Source organism: Nicotiana tabacum, chromosome 4, assembly GCF_000715075.1.
Source record: "Nicotiana tabacum cultivar K326 chromosome 4, ASM71507v2, whole genome shotgun sequence".
NCBI classification, from domain to species: Eukaryota; Viridiplantae; Streptophyta; class Magnoliopsida; order Solanales; family Solanaceae; genus Nicotiana; species Nicotiana tabacum.
Genome location: NC_134083.1, coordinates 148,683,268 through 148,697,438, shown reverse-complemented (window position 1 = coordinate 148,697,438; position 14,171 = coordinate 148,683,268). Strand labels below are relative to the sequence as shown.

Here is a 14,171-nt window from a genome sequence, read left to right as displayed (position 1 = left end):
ACTCGCAAACGGTATGACAAACTCGAAGAAAGTATCATCTTCAACGAGTCAGATGTCGACGGTTGACTTTCCCTCACAATGATGTTCTCGTCATTACTTTGAACATTTTAGATACTGATGTCAAACGTATCAAGGTAGACAATGAAAGTGGATCGTGAATTATCCATCCTTGAGTCCTCATCTAGATGATACTCGAGGACAAGATAGTACCATGCTGCATCACACTAATCGATTTTAATAATGCAGTTGAACGGACATCGGGAGAAATTACACTCCCTATCTTGACCGGCGGCGTAACGCTGGAGACGACATTCCATATCATGGACCAGGCATCCGCATACAATGCCATAGTAGGACGACTATGGATACATCCAATGAGAGCCATCCCCTCCAACCAATACCAAGTAATCAAATTCCCAACACTTTGGGGGATATTCAGCATACGGAGAGAACATTGCATGTCCTGGGAATACTACCATATCACCTTAGACAACACGACAACACAATAGAAAAAGACAAGGAAAAAGAGCCATAGCAATCAACAAGGTCGAGGTCGACACAAGAAGAGATCAGGGGCGCCATCGTGGATCCCGAAATGGTCGAAGTCGCGAACTCGACTGTAGAGAACCTCGACCCGTTCAATTAGACCCTAGCGACCACAGCAAAAAGGCCTATATCGGCTACTAACTCTGAGAACCAGGTAAATTTAGTCAATTTTTAATAACTAATGCATATTTGTTCGCCTTCAGCCATGAAGATATGTCGGGCATCCCCAAGGAGATTTACATACACAAATTAAACTTCGATCCACTCTACCCCCGGTAAGGCAGGTCAGACATAAATTCAATCCTTCCATCAATGATGTCGTCCATGAAGAGGTGGAGATTAGAAAATGGCACCATTAGGGAGGCGAAATACCCCAAATGGATCGCCAACGTAGTGATGGTAAAAACAAAATGGGAAATGGTGGATATGTGTAGACTTCACTGACTTGAACAAAACATGCCCAACAGATTGGTACATGTTACCACATATCGACCAACTCATCGACGCAACGGTTGGGCACGAATTGTTGAGTTTTTTGGACGCGTACTCAGGCTATAACTAGATACTTATGGAAAAAGAGGACCAGGAGAAAACCGCGTTCATCACCCATCGAGGAACATATTATTATAGGGTCATGCCATTTGGGATGAAGAACGCAGAGGCTACATATCAAAGATTGGTCACGAGGTTGTTCAAAGATCAACTCAGCAAGACCATGGAAGTATGTATCGATGACATGTTGGTCAAGTCCATAAAGGTAGAGGACCATATTGCCAATTTGAAGGAAGCTTTCTACATACTAAGACGATATGAAATGAAATGAAACCCGGAGAAATATGCGTTTGCCGTAGCCTCTGGGAAGTTCTTGGGCTTCTTAGTGTCACAATGGAAGATCGAGGTCAACCCAGACCAAATCAAAGTTATCGAAGGGATATCGGATCTCCTGAGTACCAAGAAGCAAGTCCAAAGGTTGACTGGTCGAATCGTCGCCTTATCGAGATTCATCTCACGTGCGTCTGACAGATGTCACAAATTTTTTGGCATACTCAAAAAGGACAACGGCCTCGAGTAGACACCCGAATGCATACAAGCTCTGTGAGAACTGAAGACGTATTTTTCATCACCACCCCTACTCTCAAAGTTCGAACCCAAGGAACATCACCTCGTTTACATGGCCGTCTCCGAAGTAGCAATAAGTGCAAACCTGATTCGAGAAAGTAAATGTATGCAATCTCCCATTTATTACATTAGCAAAACACTTGTTGATGTCGAGACGAGGTACCCGCACCTCGAGAAACTGACCCTGGCACTAGTCATAGCTTCACGAAAGCTTAGACCTTATTTCTAGTACCACCATATCTCAGTCGTTACAACCTTTCCTCTAAGAGGCATTTTACATAAACCCGAGCTATCGAGAAGGCAGGCCAAGTGGGCCATCGAGCAAAGCGAGCACGATATCCCATATCAACTGCGAACAACGATAAAGTCGCAAGTGCTCGCCGACTTCGTCGCAGACTTCAGTACAAAGATAATGCCTCAAGTCGAGAAGGAAGTCGTCCAAGCTTCTCTCCAAAAATATGACCTCTAGGTCCTATACACTGACGGTGCATCCAACTTTTTCGGATCCGGGCTGGGACTCGTACTCGAGGTATCTACCGGCGAAATAATCTGCCAGTCCATAAAAAGCCCAGATATGACTAACAACAAGGCCGAGCATGAGGCCATAATTGCGGGATTTAGGCTAGCACTCAAATATGGGGCAAAGTGGTTGAAGCTCAGTTGTGATTACCATCTTGTAGTCAACCAAGTCTCAGGTACTTTCCAAATCAAAGAATAAAGGTTGCAAAAATATCAGATCGAGATCTGTAAGCTGCTGCCCGAGTTCGACAAATGCCAGCTCAACCAGATCCCGCGTGCGCAAAATGCCAAAGCAGACAGCCTCGCCAAATTAGTTGCAGCTACCAAAAGCATCATGACCAGGGATAAAAGCGTAGTCCACTTCCTCAACTCATCGTTAGACCAAATCGAGGTAAGATATGTAAGCTTAACTTGGGATTGGCACAATCGTATTATCGCATATTTGTAGGACGGCGCTCCCAAATGACAAAAAAGAAGCCAAAAAACTAAGAATGCAAGCAGCCAGATACAATCCCCTCCATAGCGACCTGTACAAAAGGACATACGGTGTCCCTCTAGCGGAATGTTTGGGCCTAAACCAAACCCAGCGCGTCCTCGAAGAAGTCCATGAAGGACATTGTGGTGCTCACTCTAGCAATCGAGCACTTGTTAGGTATCTCATATGGTCAAGATACTAATGGCCCACCATGAAAAAGGACGCCTCTGAATTCGTGAAAAAATGCGAACAATGTCAGATATACACCCCAATAATTCACCAAGTAGGCAAACATCTCCACTCACCCACCTCTCCGTGGCCGTTCATCAAGTGGGGAATGGACATCGTGGCCCCCTCCTAGCAGAGTGAGGTAACGTACGATTTCTTTTGGTTTTAACAATCTCCTCCATAGCGACCTATACAAAAGGACATACGGTGTCCCTCTAGCGGAATGTTTGGGCCTAAACCAAACCCAGCGCGTCCTCGAAGAAGTCCATGAAGGACATTGTGGTGCTCACTCTAGCAATCGAGCACTTGTTAGGTATCTCATATGGTCAAGATACTAATGGCCCACCATGAAAAAGGACGCCTCAGAATTCGTGAAAAAATGCGAACAATGTCAGATATACACCCCAATAATTCACCAAGTAGGCAAACATCTCCACTCACCCACCTCTCCGTGGCCGTTCATCAAGTGGGGAATGGACATCGTGGCCCCCTCCTAGCAGAGTGAGGTAACGTACGATTTCTTTTGGTTTTAACTGACTATTTCTCTAAATGGGTGAAAGCAGGAGAGTTCGCCCAAATACACAAACAAGACGTAATCACCTTTATATGGAGAAACATCATCTACCGATTCAGCCTACCCAAGGAGATCAGCTACGACAACAGACCTTAGTTCACTGGAAATAAAACCGGCGTATTCTTCGAGAAATGGCATATTAAGAGGATACTTTCAACCCCGTATCACCCGGCGGGTAACAGACAGGCGAAATCCTCCAATAAGTCCATATTAAACATCATGAAAAAAAAGCTCGAAGACGCCAAGGGACTGTGGCTGGAGATACTCCCAGAAGTACTATGGGCGTATAGAACTACCCCGAAGACGAGCACAGGAGAGACACCCTACTCTTTGGTCTATGGGACCGAAGCAGTCATACCGGTCGAAGTCGAAGAACGCAGCCTAAGGTACTCAAATGAAAGCGATACTAGTAATGATGAGAGTAGAAGGCAGGAACTCGACAAAATCGATGAACGGAGAGATATGGAATACATAAGGATGGTCGCCCAGAAGCAGCAAGCAGAATGTTATTACATCAAGAAAGCAAAGGTCCGACCGCTCAAAGTCGAGGACTACGTACTCAAAGCCAAAACTCAAGCGAGCAAAGACCCACGGGAAGGCAAACTGGGAACAAACTGGGACGGCCCATACAAAATTACGGCCAAAGCAAATAAGGGTTCGTTCCAATTAGAGATAATGGAAGGAAAGCAATTACCGAACAATTGGAAAATCAGCCACCTCCAATACTTCATCTTCTAAAAGGAAAAAGTGTCCCCAAGTCGTACTCTTTTTCCCTCACATGAGTTTTGTCCCATTAGAGTTTTCTCAAGGAGGTTTCTAACGAGGTGACAAAGGGGACACTTCGAGTCGAACTGTGCGAGGGAGGGACTATTTTTCTCTTTCATTGCTCGACTCCTCAATACTTTCCAAGTCAAACAATGAAGGGACTAGATAGACTGGGACTAGGACTGGAATGCCAACCAACGCCCAAAATCTGTAACTTTCTCCAATCATGTAACCATAGCAACAACGTCAAAGTAATAAGAAACTTACGTTTATCATAACACCTTTTGTGTTAAGGTTAAGTTCGATCAAGTTCGAACAACACCTATCGGCCCTCGGCCGTGATTCAAAAAAAGGTTAAGTTTGACCCAGCTCGAACAACACCTTTCGGTCCTCGGCCGCATTTTAATAAAAGGTTAAGTTTGATGAAGTTCGAACAACACCTATCGGCCCTCGGCCACGACTCAAAAAAAGGTTAAGTTCGACCCAGCTCGAACAACACTTTTAGGCCCTCGGACACATTTTAATAAAAAGGTTAAGTTCGACCCAACTCGAACACACCTTTCGGCCCTCGTCACATTTTTATAAAAGGTTAAGTTCGACCAAGTTTGAAAAATACCTATCATCCCTCGGCTACTAGTTAATAAAAGGTTAAGCTCGATCGCGTTCTTATAACACCTACCGGCCCTCGGCCACTACTTGGCAAAAGACCAAAATCAACTAAGTTCAAACAATACCTATTAGCCAAATCTAAATAAAGAGGCACACCCGACACATATAAAAAAAGGGCAGATACGACCCATAAATATTCGTCAACAAGGCTACGACCAAGCAGTGGCCGACAACAACAGAAAGAACAGAAATCATAACAAGCAAAAAACAAAAGCAAAGTACACAAGTGCGGAAACAAGTAACAGGTATGAAAGAAGGCGCATAAAACAACTTAAACATTCATATACAAATAAAGAGTTCATAACAAGGGCTCTTAAAGATGCCGGCAAAAATACACAAAAAGGTCTAAGAGAAGGACTACTAGCCCTCGCCATCATGGCCCTCGGCGACCTCACCACCTCGGCCCCCGGCACCCTCGCCACCCTCGCCACATTCGCCCTGAGGATAAGCGGTATCACACCAGGCGTCCTCCTTAAGCCGGTCTGCACCCTCTTCTCCATCCTACTCGCCAGGTTGAGGCGTAGCAGGATCATATCCCCAAGCGACTCGAGCTTCACGAGCCTTAACCCGGGCATCTTCAAGGGCAGCCTTAGGAACGGATCCTGCTATATGCAAGTCCCGAAACATATCTAACTGGGTCTCTACATGGATCCATTCTTCGTATAACTCCCGAGGTACATTGGGAAAATCAAAAGTGTTGGAAGAGGACGGTCGTGCAAGTAGTTGAGCCTTCTCGGCCTCTAGAGCGGTCACTCGATTATGAAGGACGGAGTTGTCTTTCTCCAGCTCCCCGATCTTCTCTTCGAGCCGGTCTTCCTTAGCTCTCGCTGTCGATTGATCATTCTGCCGCTCAGCTCAAAGAGTCTTATTCGCCAACTCGAACATCTCCACCTTCATCCGAGCGTCCAAACGAGAGGACTCCGCCTTCTCAAGTTCCTCATGTTTCTCGGCAATCTCGCCGCTGAGCTGCTATATTGGGCCTCTATGCCCCTGCTAACCTTAAGCTCCTCTTCCCTAATTCTCAATATCCCCTTGAGGACGCCACACTTCTGTATGGCCTACACTAGCTCCTCGTTCCTCTTCTTTAGATCTTCCCTCAGGGTCCCCATGTCGTCGCCCTCGCGAACCGACTGCGGAGATCCTAATACTTGCCATGATGCTCAACGTATTTATCTTTCAGTTTCATGAAGATCTGTTTATGCCATTTTTCCCTCCGGGCGCTCTCAATTTCTAAAATCACCGTCTACAAACAAATAAAGAAGAGAAAAAGGTCAGAACTTTGAATGCTCTAAAAAATAGGAAAACGTTTCTATAACAAACACTCACCCTAAGAGCGAGGCCAGCAATGCTCCTCGACAAGGCACCGTCATTTATTTCCTTAAAGGTCTTACCCTCAACTTCGTAATAAAGAGGACCGAGGGCAGGGACTACCTCCTTAGTGTCCACCAACAAGTCACGATCCATAGGGATCGTGATAGTCCTTGAGCGCCCCTCTAACCTTACCTCGAGCTAGGTAAGTGTCACGACCCAAATCGGAGGGCCGCGACGGGTACCCAGTGCCTTACTCAACTGAGTACCAATATAACATATCTTTCTTAACACCATCATTAGGTAAATGGGCCATAAGGGCCATCATGAGATAACTGGAATAAAACATAAGGGAATACTAGACATACGACGACCCAACATGATATAGAAACTTATACACGTGACATACGGGACTATAAGGCCGACATGATTATTTGTACACTCAAAACATAGGCCGATAAAGCCATACAAGTATCCATATACATTACATCTGTCTGCAAACCTCTTAGAGTACATAAACGTCATAAATGTCAGGGCAGGGCCCCGCCATACCAATCAATACATGTCCAAATCATACTAACTAAATAGGCAACTCCGGAGCAAGTGGAGTGCACCAACACCTTCCGCTGAGCTGATAACCTACTAGGAGGACTATAGACCTGTCTATCGGGACATGCGGGCATGAAACGTAGTGCTCCTAGGCAAAAGGGACATTAGTAGAAATAAAGTACCGAGTATGTAAGGAATGAAAGAAACATGGTGTAAAGAACTCAACATATAAGTCTGAATATCTCTGTGAATCGTGAAATATTTATAAAGTCATGCATATACGTGTAAATGTCATACCATGCATATAACGCTGTAACCTTTCCCCATATCCCATCTGGTCATGGATCAGTGTACATGTATAAATGAATGCAATACATAATGAAGTAAGTCAATAAGATCTCTCGGATAAACTTTATCAACTTACATATTTTTCTAAGACTCGTGAACATATGATATAATAATAGGACACATGGGGAATCAAAAACATAGGCACTCCTAGTACTTGTATGAATAGAGCCATTTATGAAAGTTGTGTGTTTGCTCGTTTCGTTTGTATCATATGGATCATGCCAAAAGTAAAGAAGGGATAGCCTTAACATACCTTTGTCGTTTACCTAACCACACGATGTCGGTTCAGCCCGTTAGTACTTCAATCTACAACAAACAATAAGGGACCATTGTTAAGCTTACGGAAGCTAGAACTCAATGAGCGACTAGCTCATCTACGAAATTTTGGACAACACCTCCACTTATTCTTTTCACTTTCCTCAAATCCACAAACAAGACCAACATGTCAAGAATGTCAACAAACATATATGTATCAATATTTAACCTCATATTCATTACAATACATCACCAAAACAGTCCACACCATCTCACCCAACAACCAAGTTCTAACTTGCACTTTCCAAGCCTTCTCTTCTTCCAAACACATCAACCACAATAGCAATAGTATTCTTAAGTTATTTCTACTGATTTCCAGCCATAAAACATCAAGAATTCAACTCTAAAATAGTCCAGCAACTACAACACTTCAACATGAAGTTCAACTTACTTCACAAGTTTCCTTTATCAAATCAATTAAATATATATAGATGATCTTAAATACATATAGGAGAAGTTAAACCTTACATTGGCAGCAAGAATACTCATCCAACTAAGCTTTACTTCAAGCTCAAATAAGCTTTTTACCCCAAACAACAAAGTAGAGAGATAACTAGGTGATATTGAACTTCCAAGAGAGAAATCACCTTACCAACTTGTGGATTTGGTCTTAAACCCTAGGATAACTTTGAAAGAGATCTTGGGCTGATATTTTGGAGCTCATTCACGTTGCAATAGAGAGAGAGGGATTATGAATTATTTTCTATGTGAAATTGAGATATATCTATGTTTATATGGCCCCACTAATGGGCTTGGAAAGATGGGTCTTGGGTTGCCCCAAGACTTGCCCATCTCTATCCTTTTACATTCCCTTTTAATTTGATCCACAAGCTCTAAGTAGGTGATGCACCTACTTGTCACCTACTTAATCAAGTAGGTGATTCATGTTGGTCCTTTTTATATTTTGAAACATGTGTCTCATCCTCATTAAATAATTTAGACATGAATCGAGTAGCTCAAGCAAATAGGACGGAAAGTAAGTTGGTGAAACAGGCACGTCGGGTAAGCAAGTAGCTCGTTTTTATTTGTCCAAAATCTCCTTTCTCACGTTTAAGTGCATTCGTCCTAAACCTAGTCGTTTGTATGTTCAACGAAAATACAGGATGTAATATCATTAGATCACTTTATATACTTTCAAAGAGAATCTCATTTCCGAGCTTACATTAATTGACTTACGACGTACTTTCACGTACGAAAACATGGGGTGTAACAGTAAGCCCTTCTTCAATCATTCTCAGGTCGTCTGCATTGACATCAGAACCTCACTCATCACCCTCCTCAGCAATGCTTTTGCCCCTATCGTCGGTAGGCAAAGAAGCATCCGCAGCTGTCCGAGAGGTTGAAGCCTCCCCTCATCGCGAAAGGTTAAGGACATCAGCAACTGATGGTAGGCAATAATTACGTATTTTAGTCACTTATTGCACTCTAATTCACTACACTTTATTTGTATTTGAGCTTTAATTAGTAGTGTTTTGCACTTATTGTGTGTTTTATGCCTTGTAGAAGTGATTCCGAGCTATGTAGATGTTGTGAAGCAAATTCGAGCTATTTGGAGCTTTGTAGTCGGAGTAAAAGCCCAAGGGATTAAGTCGGGATCGTGTTCGGGGGTCGAGGACCAAATTTGGACGTCAAAAATCAAGCACAATCCATACTCTGAGAAATTTGCATTATCGCAGCAGTGTATTTGGGCAGCCTGTTGAATTGTGATACTCTGTGGAAATCCCCACTAATGCCCCCCATGGCGCATTGCCCCATGCGAAGCGCCTGTGTAATTTTTACAGAGCCAATGTCCTATTTCGGCTAGGAGAAGGTGGTTTCGTCTGGGCCTGACCCTACTTGGTATAAATACATGGAAAAACGTTATTTTCTAGACTTTTGGACATACTTTGGACCTAGGGAGGCTAAGGAGGAGTTGGAAGAACACAAGCACAAGGATTTTATCATTCCTTCCTCACTCAAGACCCGAGTTTGGATTGAATTTATGTTTTCACATACTTTAATTTTATTTGTGATGAATTTTTACATATCTATGGAGTAGTTCTCTTTAAGGTTTGATAGATTTGGTGTATTGATGATTGTTTGTGGATTATAACTCTAGTTTTATGTATTGAATCATTTTTGGATGATTTAATTGTTGCATCTATATTCACTAGTTCATGTAATCGAGAGAGGCATAACTTGTGATATCTTTGCATTATATTGTTGGTTGAATTCATAGATTCTTCTAAGTAATCAAAAGAGGCTAGTTGAATCATTGATTAAAGATAGTTAGGAGGATAATCGAGAGAGGTTCTCCTAAAGACCAATCAACTACGCATTCTTGCATATCTTCACGTGCTTAAATTGGTTCATCTCGCGAGGTTGAGACTTAATCGAGAGAGGAGTTTCTGTTGAACATGTGAACTAATAATTGAGTGAATTCGAGAGACTCACTTAAACATTAGAAGTGAATTATCTAGAGTTAGATCCCAAATAATTATCTTGTACCTATCCTATCAAAACCCTATCTTCTCCCATTGATAACCTTCTTTGCTTGTTCTTTGTTTCGATTGTCATTAGTCAATAGCTTTAGACTCTTAGTTAATTTTAGTTAGAAATTATATAAATCTCAATTTTTGATCATCTTGGATAGCAACCAAGCTAGAAACTACGAGAATAATATTTAAATCCAATCCATGTGGATACGATATTATACTATACTATATTTGATTAGCGAGCATAATTTAAATGTGTGTTTCGAGCTCCTCAAATTTTGGCGTTGTTGTCGGGGATTGGCAATCAATAGTGTTTGAAATAGTTCGTACTACTAATTCAGGAATTTTTCTTTTTATTTTTCCCTTTTTACGGTTGGTGTTCTTTGATTGTGCGTGGGTTATAGGTTAAGATTGGTGCATGACTCGAGCTTCTATGAAAGAAGTGCTACCATACAAGCCAGAGATAGAAAAACAACTGCAACATCTGAGAAGGGAAAAAAATCTCACTGAAACGTTAGAAAAGGTTGGGCAATCCTCAACCAAAGAAACTATGGCTGGAAAAGGTGACGATAATGTAGATTTGGCTGCAAGAGAGGCAGCCCAACAACGAGAAAAAGTTGCACGGGATGCTGAGGAAGCAGCTATTAGAGACACATATTATCTATGAAGAAGAGAGGGGTCGGAGAATTGCTCAAAATCATCCCTTGGCTGCAGACCAGTTCGAAAATATAGCTCCCATGCCTAGGAGATCACAGGGCGATTATGCTAGACCAATCTATAATCAAGGGTTATCAAGTGTTAGACCACCTCCAATGGCAGCTAACAATTTCGAATTGAAGCAAGGGTTGCTTCAAACCCTCCAGAATTGTTGTGTCTTCAGAGGGAAGATGAACGAAGATCCAAATACACATCTAATGGACTTCGAGGAGATTATAAACATAAATACAATGGTGTGTCATAAGATGTAGTGTACTTAAGGGCATTCCCCTTCACACTCAAAGATGACGCAAAGCAGTGGCTTCGAAGCTTACCCACGGGATCGATTAGAATATGGGAGGAGATGGCCAGAAAATTCCTTGATAAATATTTCTCCTCAGCTAAGACGGTCGAGTTTAGAAGAGAAATCCATAACTTCTGCCAGAAAGAGACTAAGACTGTTTTTGAAGCATGTGAGAGGTTTAAGGAGATAATTAGAAAGTGTCAACATAGTGGAATTGAACTCTGGATGCAACTCCAGGACTTTTGGGATGGATTGACACCAGCCTCACGTAGAACATTGAGCAATGCAGCTGGAGGCTCATCGATGAAGAAGACTCCAGAGAAGGTAGTTACAATTCTTGATGAGTTGTCTGAAGATGCAAATCAGTGGCCCTCTGAGAGTGCTGAAAGAAGAAGATCAACTGGTGTTCACCAAGTTGATGCTAATACATATGTGCAGGTACAACTAGATGTTATGGCTAAAGAAATAAGAAAGCTGACCTTAGCCTCGATACAAAGTGAGACTCACGCAGCTTGTGATATATGCGGAAGAGGACACCCTACTCATGAGTGTCAAGCCTCAACTGAGGAAGTGAATGCTGTGAGAAATTATAATTTTAATGCAATGGGTCAGAAGCACCCCGGATTTTCATGGAGTTCACCTGGGGGTACCGCTAATGCATGGCAACAAAACAACCCCAGATTTCAGGGACAAGGAGTTTCTGGTTTTATGAATCAGTTGAGGTAGCAGTTTCATCCTCAACAGCCTAATCAGCTCGGTCTATAAGATCTCATGAAGGCCTTCATTGTGAAAACTGATGAAAGATTTGAAGTACAAGGGGCGGCAATTCAAAATTTAGAGAAGCAAATGGGACAAATTGCAACAATATTATCTGAGAGGGTTCCAGGAACTCTCCCTGCTGATATTGAAATAAATCCCAAAGAAATAGTGAATGTTGTAACCTTAAGAAGTTGGCAAGTGTTGAAAGATCCCACCCTGATTCAAAATGATGTGATACTTGAAAAAGAAAGCAGGAAGGAGCTGAAGAATGATGTTGATAAAAAGAAGAAGGGCCAGATGAAAGCCGAGAAAAAGAAGAAGGAAGAAAAATCGAGAAGGGAGGAACATGAGGAGAGCAAACATATGCCTGCGCTACCTTTCCCCCAAAAGCTATATAGAAAAAAGCTGGATAAGCAGTTTGAGAGATTTCTGGATGTGCTAAAACAGATCCATGTGAACTTACCATTCACAGAAGTGCTCTCACAAATGCCTTCTTATGCCCAATTCTTGAAGGTGATTTTTACAAAGAAGAGGAAAGTAGAGGAGACCTCAATGGTCAAGCTCACGGAGCATTGCAGTGCGATATTGCAAAATAAACTCCCACAAAAGTATGGAGATCTAGGGAGTTTTATTATACCTTGCTCTTTAGGAACTATTAATTTTGATAAATCTTTATGTGATTCTGGTGCCTCAATTAATATAATGCCTCTATCTATTTATAGGAAACTGGAGAAGGAGATTGGAGAGATAAGGTCTGCACCAATATCGTAGCAACTGGCAGACCAAACGGGTGGTCGAGGACCAAGTCTGGACGTCAAAAATCAAGCACAATCCGTACTCTGAGAAATTTGCACTACTACGGCGCATGGGGCGGTGCGTGGTGCGCCGTAGCAGTGTATTTGGGTAGCATGTTGAATTGTGATGCTCTATGGAAATCCACACAAATGCCTGCATGGTGCATCGCCCCGTGCGGCGCGCCTGTATAAGTTTTACAGAACCAATGTCCTATTTCGGCTAGGAGAAGGTGGTTTCGTTTGGGCCCGACCCTACTTGGTATAAATACATGGAAACCGTTATTTTCTGGACTTTTGGACATACTTTGGACCTAGGGAGGATAAGGAGGAGTTGGAAGAACACAAGTACAAGGATTTCATCATTCCTTCCTCACTAAAGACCCGAGTTTGGATTGAATTTATGTTTTTCAATACTTTAATTTTATATGTGAAGCATTTTTACATATCTATGGAGTAGTTCTCTTTAAGGTTTGATAGATTTGGTGTATTGATGATTGTTTGTGGATTATAACTCTAGTTTTATGTATTGAATCATTTTTGGATGATTTAATTGTTGCATCTATATTCACTAGTTCATGTTATCGAGAGAGGCATAACTTGTGATATCTTTGCATTATATTGTTGGTTGAGCTCATAGATTCTTCTAAGTAATCGAAATAGGCTAGTTGAATCATTGATTAAACCTAGTTAGGAAGATAATCGAGAGAGGTTCTCCTAAAGACCAATCCACTATGCATTCTTGCATATCTTCACGTGCTTAAAGTGGTTCATCTCGCGAGGTTGAGACTTAATCGAGAGAGGAGTTTATGCTGAACGTGTGAACTAATAATTGAGTGAATTTGAGAGACTCACTTAAACATTAGAAGTGAATTATCTAGAGTTAGATACCAAACAATTATCTTGCACCTATCCTATCAAAACTCTATCTTCTCCCATTGATAACCTTCTTTGCTTGTTCCTTGTTTCGATTGTCATTAGTCAATAACTTTAAACTCTTAGTTAATTTTAGTTAGAAATCATATAAATCTCAATTGTTGATCATAGTGGATAGCAACCAAGCTAGAAACTACGAGAATACTATTTAAATCTAATCCATGTGAATACGATATTATACTATACTATATTTGATTAGCGAGCATAATTTATGTGTGTTTTTCGAGCTCGTCAGTAGCTGCCCCTTCGGTCTCCATCCCCTCGAACTGAAGAGATACGCCTACATCAGTTTACACTGGACTCGGAGCCTCGAGACTCGGTTCAACATCATCTCTTACAAATCTCACCCAACGAAAAGTCCCCTTCCGTCGCATCAACGGCCAGAGTGACTCAGTCACCCACATCCAGAGACCTCCTCTTTCGAGGTTGAAGATCTCCGTCACTAGGCAAATGCTCATCATCCTCTTCAATAAGTGAATATAGAGGAAGGGCAGAAGTCTCAACGGCCGGAGCGAAAACGGAGGTGGAAGTGGCGACGAGTGGAATTGGAACGAAGGCAGGATCGACCGTAGTCGATGCGGGGGCAGAGACTGGAGCTGTAGTGGCTCTCCTCTTCCGAAACTAGGGCGTGGGAGCTCTCGACCTCCTCGTAGACCCCCCGACCAAAGATAAAGAAAAATAAGAATGGGAGACATAGGCAAAGAAACCACGACGTTGACGGTAGGGAGCAAGTTACCTGCTGAGGGAAGAGATGGCTTAAATCTCTAAGAAAAACTCGACCAATCACGTATCCCCA

General features: G+C 42.3%; 1 non-coding gene across 1 annotated transcript; it reads right to left on the bottom strand.

Annotated features, from left to right (window-relative positions):
* Nucleotides 1-10,998: 10,998 nt before the first annotated feature.
* On the bottom strand, nt 10,999-11,104 carry LOC142180481 (small nucleolar RNA R71). The gene has a single exon (XR_012709104.1). It is a non-coding gene; the product is annotated as a small nucleolar RNA R71 (small nucleolar RNA).
* Between the last annotated feature and the right edge of the window lie 3,067 nt (nt 11,105-14,171).